This window comes from Typopeltis vanoorti, chromosome 2 (assembly GCF_054136105.1).
Source record: "Typopeltis vanoorti isolate ZY-2024b chromosome 2, IOZ_Tvanoo_1.0, whole genome shotgun sequence".
NCBI classification, from domain to species: Eukaryota; Metazoa; Arthropoda; class Arachnida; order Uropygi; family Thelyphonidae; genus Typopeltis; species Typopeltis vanoorti.
In genome coordinates, this window is record NC_143550.1 from 160,563,363 (window position 1) to 160,577,553 (window position 14,191).

Below are 14,191 nucleotides of genomic sequence, written 5' to 3' on the forward strand. Positions count from 1 at the left end.
GCCTAGGGATCGTCCGAATTTTTAGAGACGGCTTTACCTTTAAATATGGCAATGCTGTAGCCACCGAAGTTCTACGCGTTAGGGAGGCGAACATTATTATATTATATGACTACGCGTTAGGGAGGCGAACGAATCCAATACCCTTGGAGGATAATGGATGGCAATGCTGTAGCCACCGAAGTTCTACGCGTTAGGACATACATATTTATTACAGTTAGCTACTCAAAGTTAGTTCGTTTGCAGAATTACCCCTCTTGTCAGACAATTCGTTAGTTAAACGAAAACCAGACGTCACTACCAGTAGCCAAAGGACTTTTATGCTGTTGCTGAATTTTTTTATTTTTAATTTAAATTTGGATCTCATTTGACAACTTGATAAGATAAACATTATTTATAATTTTTATTTTCATTAATTTTATAATTTTAAAATTTAAAACACTTTAAGGAATGTAAAATTGACAAAGCGACTCAGTACAGATTGCCTGCCGAAGATGCAAACTCATTTCGAACCACTACCAACGATTATTTTATCAAATTCAAAACATAATTATGTATTGGCAAAGAACCGGTCAGATATCTTAAAGTTAATTTTTAACTTCTGTGAGCTGAAGTTGCAAATTATAGGCAATCAGTATCTCAGGAGTGGTGGTTAAGGTATTAGAGAAATTGGTAAAAGACAGAATTCAGGACTGGGTGGATAGGAACATGGTTTTGTGAAGATTAGGTCTGACCTTAGTAATTTGCTTACTTTTTATAATAAAGTGATAGTCGAATAGGATAAAGGAAATTGCTACTCAGTGATATTGTTAGAGTTTGCAAAGGCAGGATTCCACATAAAAATTCTGTTGAATTAATTGGAGCAAATGGGGATAAATATGAAGCTGGCGAGTTGAATTAGAGGATGGCGGATGATGGACAGATATAAAAGAGTGATTTATGGAGGAGTTGAGTCTAGAGGCAGACAGGTAGCTAATGGTGTATCACTGGACTCAGTACTTGGTCCTTTGTTGTTTAATTTGCACATCAATGATATAGGTAATGATTTGATGGGAAATATTAGTTCTTTGCTCATTATGCAAAACTAGAAAAACAGATAACAAATGAAGGTGATGCAGAGATCTTACAGGAAGACTTATATTGACTAGTAGTATGGGCAAAGATAAATGGCTGTCCGTTTAATGGGACTAAGGTGATACATTTTGGGAAAAAGAAGAAGAGATTACAAGCTGTGTACTATATTGATGGAAGTGAACTGCAAGAAACTGATGAGGCCAGGGATTTGGGTGTGATTGTGGACAGGGAGTTGAAGTTTAGAGGGTATATTGCAAAGGTACCCAAAATAGCAAATCAAATTGCATGGTTTGGAAGAACGCAAGCAGAGATAGGGAGGTTATTGTTCCCCTTTATAAAGCCACATCTGGAGTGGATGCAGATTTTGTCGTGGGGATAAAGTAGCAGTATTACGGTAGATGGGCTGAGGATTAGGTAATCTAGAAATCCCGCTAATTTAGTTATTTATAATTCATAATTAATCATTTGTTCTGAAATATTGTAACGAATATTTAAAATAAATTATTGACCACCAAAAACATTAATTCAAATATTCTTCGAGTGATTGTGGACAGGGAGTTCTAACCATATTAGTAGCTTTTATGACAACGTACTGAGTCATCAGTCAAAACTTATGGAAGTGTCACCTCATTTTTAACTGCGAGGCTGTTGTCTTTTTGATGACTTCCTGTGTATGGTGTGTAAGCATCCCGGCTGGACAAAACCATCTGTTTAGAAGCTTTAAAAAAAAAAAAAAAATTAAAAAAAAAGTTCGCAATCCAAACTTATATCCTTTCATATTCTTCCTGCATTACACCACGTGAAAGCGTTGTCTAAACTGACAGTTACATCCAGAGCCGCAATGTCTACAACTTAGCGTCTGCTATTTTTTATTTTTATTATTATTTTTTTAAAATATTTTTTTTTTCTCCACTCCTTTTGTGCTCGTAGCCTTCGAGACTTGACGAACAAGAGGTCATTTGCTTCTCCTGTGCTGACATATGATGGTGGCGCTAGCGTGCATTAAAACAATACGCATGCGCATAAACGGCAGCCGAATGTGAGGTTAGAAGGAGTCTGTGGATATGTTTGAGTGCTGCTGTAAATTAAGTGCTGTGATATTCGTGGTGTTGAAGATTGCAAATGTTTGAATAGTAATGATAATGAAAATGTATTGAGCTCAACGGATTGTTCAAGATGTGTGAAAATTATGACGAAAACATGGGAATTCAAGAGCCGGCATTAATCGGGTTTGACAGCAGCAGGTCAAGCTTGCAGCGCGCCACTTTCATTGTCATCTCCCTCTTTCGGTGGCGGTGAGGTAGGTGATGCAGTTGTTCTAATTTTAGGCTTTTTTTTTTTTTTTAACTCTATAAGAATAGTTCGGATTGTAATTGAAGAGAATCTACCATTAAATTAAATTTAAAAGCGAAACGTAATTAGCTCAAATAAATACATGATTCATGCTGCTATACGAAAGGAAAATAGAGAAATAATTTATTATTTTTCCCTTTCGGGTAATCAACTACGATGCTATCTTGATAACATAAAATAATAAACTGATGGGGCAGCATTCTTCCTACAACAACAAATAAATACTTTCGACCTTGCTTTCCGTGCCTACCCTAGTTCCCCAAAATTTAAAAATGCGTATTTTAAGTAGCTGCACTTGTTACTTATGTGATAAATTTCAAAGCTAAATAATTAAATTTTTTTTTTAATTATTTTTTATTTTTTTTATTTTTTTACAGCACTGACCTATCCTCTGAAACTGTGTTCATTTTTTAAATCAAATTAGCTATCGCAGGCTTTTAAAATTAAAAAAAAATTTTTTTTAGAACGTAATCCAAACAATTTTAAATCCTTTCTAGGTTTATTAACGTGATTATAATTAAAATGTTTTAATTATTATTTAGTTATGTAATAATTAAAAAATTATTAACCAAATTACCATTAAACACAGATTAATTTTTATTTTTATTTTATTTATTTATTTTATTATTTACTTATTTATTTTTTTTGTCGAAACTTTCTAAGGTGGCATTGTCAGAATAATGCGAAGTTATTCGTAACCTTCGCTTATAGGAGGAAGACTGTAATCCCCTTGCTAATCTCTTGATTCCATTTTTAGCTATTTACGATAAAGCTTTGTGATGTTTATTTATTTATTTATTTATTTATTTATTTTTTTTTTTTGAAAGTGCTAAAATGAACATCATCTTTCAAAACGCTTGCAGTACTATTTCGGGTATTTATATAGAGGATGGATCCATTATTCTGAATTTCATGACTGCACCTATGCAAGACTAATACTATATGCTACACTTCAGGGATCTCTTTTTTCTTGAATCCCTGAAGTGTAGCATATTTGTCTTACATAGGCAGCCAAGAGGATGACCCCCCTCCCCTGCTTTTTTCTCAAAGATCTCTCTCTCTGTGTGTGTGTGTGTGTGTGTGTGTGTGTGTGTGTGTGTGTGTGTGTGTGTGTGTGTGTGTGTGTGTGTGTGTGTGTGTGTGTGCTGTCTTCCGAATCGTTTGGCTGTGATATATTTCTCTCAGATAACCTTAAACTGTAATTATTTTATTCTACAGAATGTAATTGTTTTTATCGCTGATTTGGCTGACGTTGGCGTCAAAGTATTGCTCGAAGCTGACGATATTTTGACGCGTTGCATCCAATTTGCCAACAAATAAGAAATGGAAAAAGTTAACCATGTACAAAACTCGATTTCATTTTTGTATTAGATGTCGAGATGCTATCAAGTTTTCCTTTATAATTATTTGCTAGACGTATTGAATTGGTGTACAACTTGATTACGTTTGTTTTTTAAATGTAATCTATGTTCTTAGATTTCACTTCTGTTATTTAACTTCATATTTAAGTAGCTAAATATTAGTATCATTAAGAAATATCCCTTTTTAATAGCTACTGATTTATCAGTGCCAACCTATTGGCACTCATAAATCAGAAATGTAATTAGAAATATTCCATAAGAGTTCCTTGATAAATCAGTGTCATAATAATATCGTTTTTTTTTACACACTCATCATATATCTATATGCTTTACATACCGAAACAAATATACACTTTTTTTTTTGTTATAGATTTTTCTCCAGTGCAAAAACTTCTCGTTTATTTCTTTTTCCAAAAATTTTTTTTTTCTCTTATGACTGGAAGGGGACACATTGTTATCACTGTACTGTTTTTAAATTTTAAAAAGAATATGCTGCTGTGTAATCTTAATAAGTAATAATCTGCTTTACTAATATCATTGCATCAATGATGCGAGGAGTTTTAACTCGCATTGAATTCTACTTTTAGTTTTAATTTTGGTGGAATCGGAAAGGAGAGCTGTTATTTCCCATCATGTGCTTCAAACAAATGATAGCCTGTTTTATGAGCCATCACTTGTTTATATTACACACAAATAAAATGTAAAATTAAAAACCGGCTTGACAGCTTCAGGAGTTGGTACATTTAGGTTGGAAGAGAAAAACCAGAAAAACACGTGTAGATTGTGTGTGTGTGTGTGTGTGTGTGTGTGTGTGGCAGGGATAAAAAAACAACAGGGGTTAACTCGATCCCGATAACGCTGCCAAAAATTACGACTAAGGAGGATTATCCATTCAATGTATATATAAAGATAAGCCGAAATTTGAAACTTTTTTATGTCACGTTTTAAATTGGAATTATTTTAAATCCTAGATATATATGTTTGGTATCATTCTTTTCTGAATTTATCCAACTTTAATGTGACAGTGTTAGAATTTTAAATTCTTATATCTTTTTAAAATTATAAACTAGAAATAAACCAGAAATAACAAGCGAAGGTAGCCTCCCCCCCCCCCCCCCCGAGTGTCGAGTCTTCAAAATTCGAGTCATCGGAATTCAAAGAGAACCGGCTGACCTGCCCGGAATTCGGGGGGGGGGGGTTGGGGGGTTGGCGCCAGGGGGGAGAAGATCCTTCCCCTAGTACCATATAAAATATCACTTGAGTGAGAGAACTAAACCGTTTAGGATCGATGACAAAAGTAGATTATGATGAGGGGAAAAAATTAAATATTACACAGTGACTGAAAAATAATTTAATTTCAAATTATCAAACATACTTTATATTTGGAAGCTTAAATTTGCAGCCATTAATTTTTTTTCCTCTTTAGCTCAATACATAGATTTATTTGCATTTATCTCCTCCATTCTATAATGTCAGTCGTCCGTCCCAAACTTCATTTTTGTGCCACCATGAACACAACTTTATGCAGCCATTACAGCACCATCGTCTTCCTACGGCATTCTCGTAAGGACTGCCTGATATTTGACCTGCAAAGACCTGACTTCAAATCCCGTTTAGGATGCGAAGAACCTGCCTTTATAAAGGCTGTTTTCAAATGTCAAGTGGCGAAGTAGTTTGGCTAGTCTTTTACGGAATTTTTTTCCCCCTCGATAACTGCGGTTTTTTCATTCCAAAACAGGCAAATCGACAAAAAGAACACTCGCAATTATCGACATGAATATAATGGCCAATAGCCTTAGTTACTTCAGCCGTAATTCCTACTAAACTAAATTAGTGCAAGCACATTTTCTTACAGCGTCCTAATTATTAGTTAATTCATTTAGTTATTTTTTTTTCAGTTTCAAACCGCTTCGGTTATGGAGGTGAAGCACGTAGAGAATTCCGTAAGCCGTTTACTGTTTAGGAAAACTGTAGTATAAGAAAAGCATCTGCGAAAACGTGTAACCAGTGACGGGAAATAAAATGTTTTCCTCGAAATTCCCCTCGAAATTTGATTAAGAGAGAGAGAGAGAGAGAGATTAAAATGCCTTTTAATGCATAGTAAATACAGCTTTTTAGTTCGATGTTTCTTCAAGTGTACCGAATGTGCTTATATTAGTTTGCAACGAATGGACTGTTCTACAACAAAGTGCTTGCTTATTAAAAGTAGCATTAGTATTCACTAGTACTTTTTTTATGTGGTGATTAAATTTCAAGTATTGATTAATAGAAAAGTAAGTTATAGAAGTTGCTAGTTGTCCAACTGTCTAGTCTAATGGAATCTAATGAATGCTAAATAACTCTTGTGGAGGTTACACCTAAATGGTTTAAGCATCTAAAACTTAGATGGTGCGATAATGACGTATATGGTGATTTGAACTTTGCCGATGCTGCCACAAACAGTATAATACAGCTCGAATTTAAATTCAAGCCGCATTATTCCTACGTTTCACGATATCCTGCATCTTCTCCTTCAGTTGTGTGCCCATATCCTGCTTTCCTCGTGCAAACACGAATAAGAAACTAGTTTAAAAGGGTTGCATTTCTAGTTTGATTTTTCTTTTATCTTACTTAAATAATCCTTCAAACTCAAATAATCCCTCAGGGAAGCGGGATCGTTTTTTTGCGTGTTCATTTTTAATGAATTACAAAGCGCCACTATCGTCACCATGAAGTAAAAATTCGCGTTCACTGCCGATTTTTTTTCTTTCTATTATTCTACTATTATATTTCTGTTTAGAAATAAACAGAAATATAATTAGTTTTTTTATAGAAGTATAAATAGTTTTATTTTTCCGATTTCTAATTTTTCTTAAATGCTTGTTGCGATGTTATTCCTAAATCTTCATCATCTTTCCAGTTTTCAGATAATTTTTTTTTCGTGACCTCATGCAGTTTAGTCAAATGTCCAATTAAATAATTTTGTGTTTCCTGTCTGAAAGATGACATTTATCACCATCGTCATTATTTCCTGGAAGATGCGTGCAGAATATTATTAGACAGTGTGAACCACTTTTCTTCCTAATTTCTTATCACCGGTTTTCTTCCATATTAACATACTATTTTGGTGTCTGTCATGTGTTCAGTTTCTGCCTTCTCAAGTCATTGCTCCCGCACTTCATCTGCACCTTCATCTTTCAGTGAGGTTCTTTCCTCATTCGTACTTCAGATGCTTGCTTGGTTGCTATTTCTCCAAGAATTGACTCTGCTTTCTGCTTGCGTATCAGTTGTCGCCAATCTGTGTTTTAACATACGATATATATATATATATATATATATATATATAATCTTTGGGATAGTTCTTCCCCTTAGTATATGCTTTCTCAAGATCATTTTCGCGAATCTAGCTAAGCCGTCATCAACTTCATATTCGTTTTTTTAATAACTTTTTGTTTGTTTTATATTGTCAAAATAAGAGGTTTGGGAATTTGGATTTAACCAGGCCTCCCGAATTGTGGTGTAGCCGGTATAAAATTTTTATACTTCCACATTTAAGCGCTTTTGGTAGAATATCATCTTCTCCAGTTCCCGTCCCCTTCAAATTTCGACCTGTAATATTGAAATATGCTCATGACTATATTCCTGAGATGTTTTCCCTATTGTTTTGTTGCTAATGGCGCCTCCACTTAAGTAAGTAATGTGGATTTTGCTATCAACTTATCTTCAGTTTTTATATTTCTCGTATAAACTTTATTTTGTGATGTTGTATCTTCCTTTCCTAAGTGTTTTCACTTTTCCACTTTCATATACATCTTTTCATTTTTTTTTTCCCCGAAGGACTTTGACACATCACTTAACTCCTACATTTTTCTGTCTATTATTTAAGGGTACATTCTGATTTACTTGTCTCGAACGTCACGATTTCTTCCTTTTCTAGATTATTTCTTTTAGAGCCGACCACAGTGTTCCTATTTTCGTAACTGTGCAGATACTTTTTGCTCTCTGTCAATGCTTCCTAAAGACTTATTTCTTAAGATTTGGATTGAGTCTAAAGTTTCCAAATTTCTTTTCAAAACTTATCTCTCTTTAAAACGATACTTCTTATATAAATATTCCATTTCTTATAAATTACATCAAATTCATATTCCTTTTCCACGTGATAGGTCGTTTATCCAACTCGGAATTTGACAGTTATTATTTTATATTTTATTTCTCACTTGCATTGTGCACTGATTTTAAAATCCCGCCATCAACAATAATATGGTCTCATTAAGACTTACTTCTCTTCTATGTGTGTGTGTGTGTATTTGCTTTCACAAGAATTTATGCACATCTTTGTGCTGCAACATGATGCAGTCGATTAGTTCGTATCCAAAGTAGTTCAGTAGCAGTTATTTACTATTATCATTAACGTTACTGTTTACTCCCAAACGTCTTAAATTTCGTTTCCTGTTATTCGATGCATTCGTGTGAATGAGTTTTGAAAGAGAAAGTGACTTTCTCTTTCTAATAACAAAAAGAATATCATCTCACTCGATTGGGTCTTCTTAAGATATTAGTTGTATCAACTTTTTTTTTTTTTTTGCTGTTACTTCACGCATGAATGGTGCCCTTCCTGTAGTTGAGTTTTAACCGTTCACTCTGGTTTACGGGATTACCAAATAAGTATAAAATACTGAAAAAAAAAATCTTATTTACACATCAAATATAGTATTAGATCAGCAGTATTTGTAAATATGTTTTTAACATTTAATTTTATTTATTCCCGATACAGATAATTTTATTGGTGACGTTAACAGAGGTAGTGAATATTATTTGTTTAACTGTATAAGACCTTTCTTCCCATTTGCAACTGATAGCAGTGTTTTGTTTTAAAAAAACTAGTATGAGTTGGAATTACGGAAGATATAACTAACTATGAGACCAAATATACAGTATATTATGATTGTTAATTGCATGTGTGTGTTCTCCTGCCGATTGGTCTGTTTTGTTGGGGGAAAAAACTACGCAACAACATGAGATTGGATGATTCATTGTTAGCTGAAAAGTACTTGTAGAGATTAAAAAATATTTTAGACGCAGTTCGAACCTAGGTCTTTTCCAGAGGACAAATAGTGGCACGGCTTTTCGCTGTTCTGTTAAGTTCATCGTAATGTTTGGTTGATTGTTTTAAAAAGTGCAACGTAAATAACATTTATGAAATTATAATAATATTTTCTGTATATTTATTTGCAATAATATCTTTATAATTATCATTGTAAAGATGAATATCATCAGTAATATTCGTGGAAAAAATTCCATCGCATTGAATTTGAACCAACAACTGTGACTGTCTTTGGAATGCTTTCTAATGGCTACGCATAATTATTAGATCTCTTATTAAGTAAAATGTTCATGTTTTTTTTTATTCTGCTGTAGTGTTATTTTTTAACACGTATCCATAAGTTCAAAGCCACTCTAATATGTTATATATTATTTAAGCTGTGTTATAATTAATTAGTTCGTTTTTTTTTTTTTTTTTTTTTTTTTTTTTTTTTTTACAAATAAACAAATGTAACATACCAGACTTATTACGAAATCACGAATAGATTTTGAATTCACCCTAAATTCTATGGCTTTTACCTCTAGGAATTTATAATGATTCTTGTAAAACAGTTTGCAAAAAAAAAAAAAAAAACGATTACAATAGAACAGAAATAAACGGACGAAAGCGGAATTATAGATCAACTACTATGGACTAATTTATGTCCCAAATTCACCGGAAAAGGTGTCTGCGCTATCCTATGTTTTCCGGTGAAATCAGAAAAAGAGATTGCAATTTTATAATTTTACTGAGAAAGAGAAAACGGATTGCACATTGGGAACAGTCAGTGAAGAATATTTCATAATAGAAATGCTAGAATTTTTACTACGTACGTAAACATACATCTACTTTTATTTCTGTTTTATCTCCTCGGTGGACGTTCAACCCGTTAGGTGTGTGGTGCTTGCCTTTCCTGATCAATGGAGTATTCCACTGTGGCTCTTTGCTCCTCCGTTCTATTCAGCCCGCACGAGACTGCTAATGATTTTTCTGTCTAGCTACGTAACCATTATGAGAACTGATCATGTTAATCACATTCTCTGATCACTTCTATTTGTGTAACGATGATAATTATCTCCAGATGTATCCATTTTGGTAAATACTATTTCTTTCTTTCTTTCTTTTTTTTTAAATGTAATTTTGTTGGTTAAATTGATCAATTACGTACGAATTTTTAGTAATGAGTGATATGTTACTTAGAATTAAGTTTAAGATTTGATTAGGCTGTCCCTAAATGTCTTAATCTACTGCTCTCCATTTTATTCAGCGAGTTAAATTTTTTTTTATAAAATTTGCAATTTTGTGCTGTGTTATAAAACGGCATATTTGGGTTGATTCAACTTATTCTGCTACCAGGAAGTTATCAGTAACGTTGCCAGTTTCCGCATTTTTTACGTTTCCTTTTTCCATATCTTATTTTTTCAATGTCACCTTAACAAGAGAACCGCAAACATCCACGATGTTTGTATATTTGTACACAAATATCCCTTGAATATTCATACACACGTAGCTCTTAGGCATTATTTCTTTTCCCAACCTTTTGGTAATTTTCGTTAATTTTTCATTTTGATAAAACTTTGTTTTGTTTTAAATTTCATTAAGATACAATTATATGATATTTTTATTTACTATTTGTAAAATTTTATTTGGACAGTACTTCAATATCTCTAAGGTTTTAGATGTTATCTCGAAAATGGTTAAACCTGTGGTGCATTATTTTTGTCCATTATTGCCGTGAGTCGCCTGTTAACGCAACTTAGTGAAATATGTATTGCATAGTTAACATCCTTCCGCTAGGCTTACGAGAAACTATAATAAAAATACATTCAAGTCAATTTTATTGTGTAAATGAGTGTGGATGGTAGTGCCTCATTGTTCAGATTTTCATCAAATTTTGTTCACGTTCTTATGAGTACTTCTAGGAATAATTATGCAGTTTTTTTTGTTTTTTTTAAATCGGTACACGTGAAGTATCCAGAACAAAAATTCTTATGTTATTTTTGTCTGTAATTCGAGACTACAAAAAAAAAAAAAAAAAAAAAATCTTTAATTCAATTCATTTCAGATAGTCGCGTGGATAGGCTTATGTGTTCGTCACACATGTTGAATTGAATTTAAACGGTATGGAATCGAACACAGATTGATAAGAAAATAACTGTTTACTAACTGAAAAGCTAATATTTCGATGGTATTATTATCCAGCATTTTCAGAGCACACAAACAAAGTTTGTTACAAATGCGAGACCACCACAATTCGGTGTAACAGTGGGGCTAGTATAAGTAATTGCTGTCTGCAACACAAGACTAAAGTCCTAATACGACGCCATCTAAGTTGGAAAAAAAAAAAACAGTAGTCCAAAGTTTGAAAAAAATAAATAAAATTAAAATAAATAAATATTAATTTGGTCTTAGGATGACAGTCTCCCAAATCTTTGGTACATTTATACAGCCATACTTGTTAAGGTTTGCAGTATGTTTTAAGGCTTCTGTTGATTCCAGGAATAACCTCTCTGACTTGTAGAAGCTTCTGTGCAGTACTTTTTTTTTTTTTTTTTCAATTGATCCTGTGTGCCGGGGTATCCAAAGCAGCATGGTCTGCCAGACCAGACTTGCCATAGAGAAAGTGCCGGATATATTTTTTGTGTTCACTGAGGCGGATGTCCACCGTTCTACCTGTCTGTCCATAGTAGGCTCGATGACAAGACAGGGCACTTCATAGACTCCTGGATGTGATAAAGGAGTGAATCTGTCCTTAGGTGAACGGATGAGAGTTGCCAATTTCACATGAGGTTTAAATACGGTGCGCAGTTGATGTTTGTTAAGCACCCTAGATATTTTTTCAGATGTGCCTTTAACGTATGGGTTGGTGATGTTTTGTTGTAGTCTTCTGTGGTAGATAGTGGGGGAGATTTCTGGGTAGCATTTAGTATTTTATCTTTCTTATGGGGATTATAGCCATTGGTTAGGAAAGTGTGGCGCAGATGAGAAAGTTCAGCAGTGAGAGCAATGTCATTGGGACAGATTGCTCTAGCTCTATGGGTTAGTGTTTTTAAGATACCATATTGTTGAGAAGGGTGACGGTGTGATTGTTTGTGTAAATATCTCCTTGTATGTGTGGGTTTTCTATAAACCGAAAATGATAAGAACCTTCTGGAAGACGTGTGTCCAGGAAGAGCAGGCAGTCATTGGCTTCTAGTTCCATTGTAAAGTGGATTTTAGGGTGTTGGCTATTTAGATGCACTAAAAAATGTATTCAACGTGTCTGGGCCATGTGGCCAAATAGCAAACACATCTTCAACACAGTATTCAGAGACTAGGTTTGAGAGTGGCTGTGTTGATAGCTAGCTTTTCTAGATGTTCTATGTAGAAGTTGGCTAAGGTGGGAGAAAGGGGAATCCCATAGCTGTCCCATCTAATTGTTTGTATATTTTCCCTTTCCATGTAAAATAACCTGCCTGTACTGTGAATTTAAATAGCTGAAATATATGGGGGGGGGGGAATTGTGAATTTAGTAAGTTAAGTGTTTCAGTCAATGGTACATTAGTGAATAATGAGGTGATATCAAAACTCACCACTAAGTCTGAACTATTTAAGGTGCGGTTATCTAAAATACCTTTTAGGTGGGTAGAAGTTTTAACAAAAGAGGGAGAATTGTTTGTGCAAGTGGCTAGTAGTTTGGCTAAATGTTTAGCTAGTTTATATGTAGGACTGTTTATATTTATATTTACTATTTATACTATCTACAATAGGCGTAAGTGTACATTGTTTGTGAATTTTTAGAGCTGCATATATTCTGCGTATTTTAACGTGAAAGGGTTTGAGTTTGTTGACTGTTTCTTTTGGCCAAGAAGTGACTTTGTTCAATAACTTGCACACCTTATTCTTTTGTGAGTTGGTGGGATCTCGATCTATAATTTGATATGTTGACCAGTCTTCGAGAAGTGTGTGCATTTTGCTTTCATATTCTGTTGAATCCATTACTACAGTTGCGTTTCCTTTGTCTGATTTGGTTATTGTAATGTGGTTATTATTGCATAGCTCTTTTAAAACCATTATTTCTTTATGTGGGATATTATTTTTGGGAGGCTGAAACACCTAACTTACTAAATGCACAATTACCCGCTGATATATTTCAGCTATTTAAATTCACAATACAGGCAGGTTATTTTACATGGAAAGGGAAAATGTACAAACAATTACACCTTCCTAACCAATGGGACAGCTATGGGATCACCCCTTAGCCAACTTCTACATAGCACATCTGGAAAGGCTAGCTATCAACACAGCCACTCTCAATCCTAGTCTCTGGTTACGTTGTATTGATGATGTGTTTGCTATTTGGCCACATGGCCCAGACACATTGAATACATTTTTAGTGCATCTAAATAGCCAGCACCCTAAAATCCACTTTACAATGGAACTAGAAGCCAATGACTGCCTGCCCATCCTGGACACACTGATGGCACGTCTTCCAGAAGGTTCCTTATCATTTTTGGTTTATAGAATACCCACACATACAAGGAGATATTTACACAAACAATCACACCATCACCCTTCTCAACAATATCTCCCCCACTATCTACCACAGAACACAACAAAACATCACCATCCCATACATTAAAGGCACATCTGAAAAGATATCTAAGGTGCTTAACAAACACCAACTGCGCACCGTATTTAAACCTCATGTGAAATTGGCAACTCTCATCCGTTCACCTAAGGACAGATTCTCTCCTTTATCACATCCAGGAATCTATGAAGTGCCCTGTTCTTGTCATCGAGCCTACTACGGACAGACAGGTAGAACTGTGGACATCTACCTCAGTGAACACAAAAAATATATCTGGCACTTTCTCTATGGCAAGTCTGATCTGGCAGACCATGCTGCTTTGGATACCCCGGCACACAGGATCAATTGAAAAAAAAACAAAAAACAAAAACAGAAGTACTGCACAGAAGCTTCTACAAGTCAGAGATGTTGTTCCTGGAATCAACAGAAGCATTAAAAACATACTCCAAACCTTAACAAGTATGGTTGTATAAATCTACCAAAGATTTGAGAGACTGTCATCCTAAGACCAAATTAATATTTATTTATTTTAATTTCATTTATTTTTATTTTTTATTTTTTCCAAAACTTTCTATTTTTTCTATCTTTCTGTTTTTCTATTTTTCAAAACTTTCAAGGACGACTATTTGGACTACTATATTTTTTTTCAAAACTTTGGACTACTGTTTTTTTTTTTTTTCCAACTTAGATGGCGCCGTATTAGGACTTTAGTCTTGTGTTGCACGCTGCAATTACTTATACTAGCCCCACTGTTCACCGAATTGTGGTTGTCTC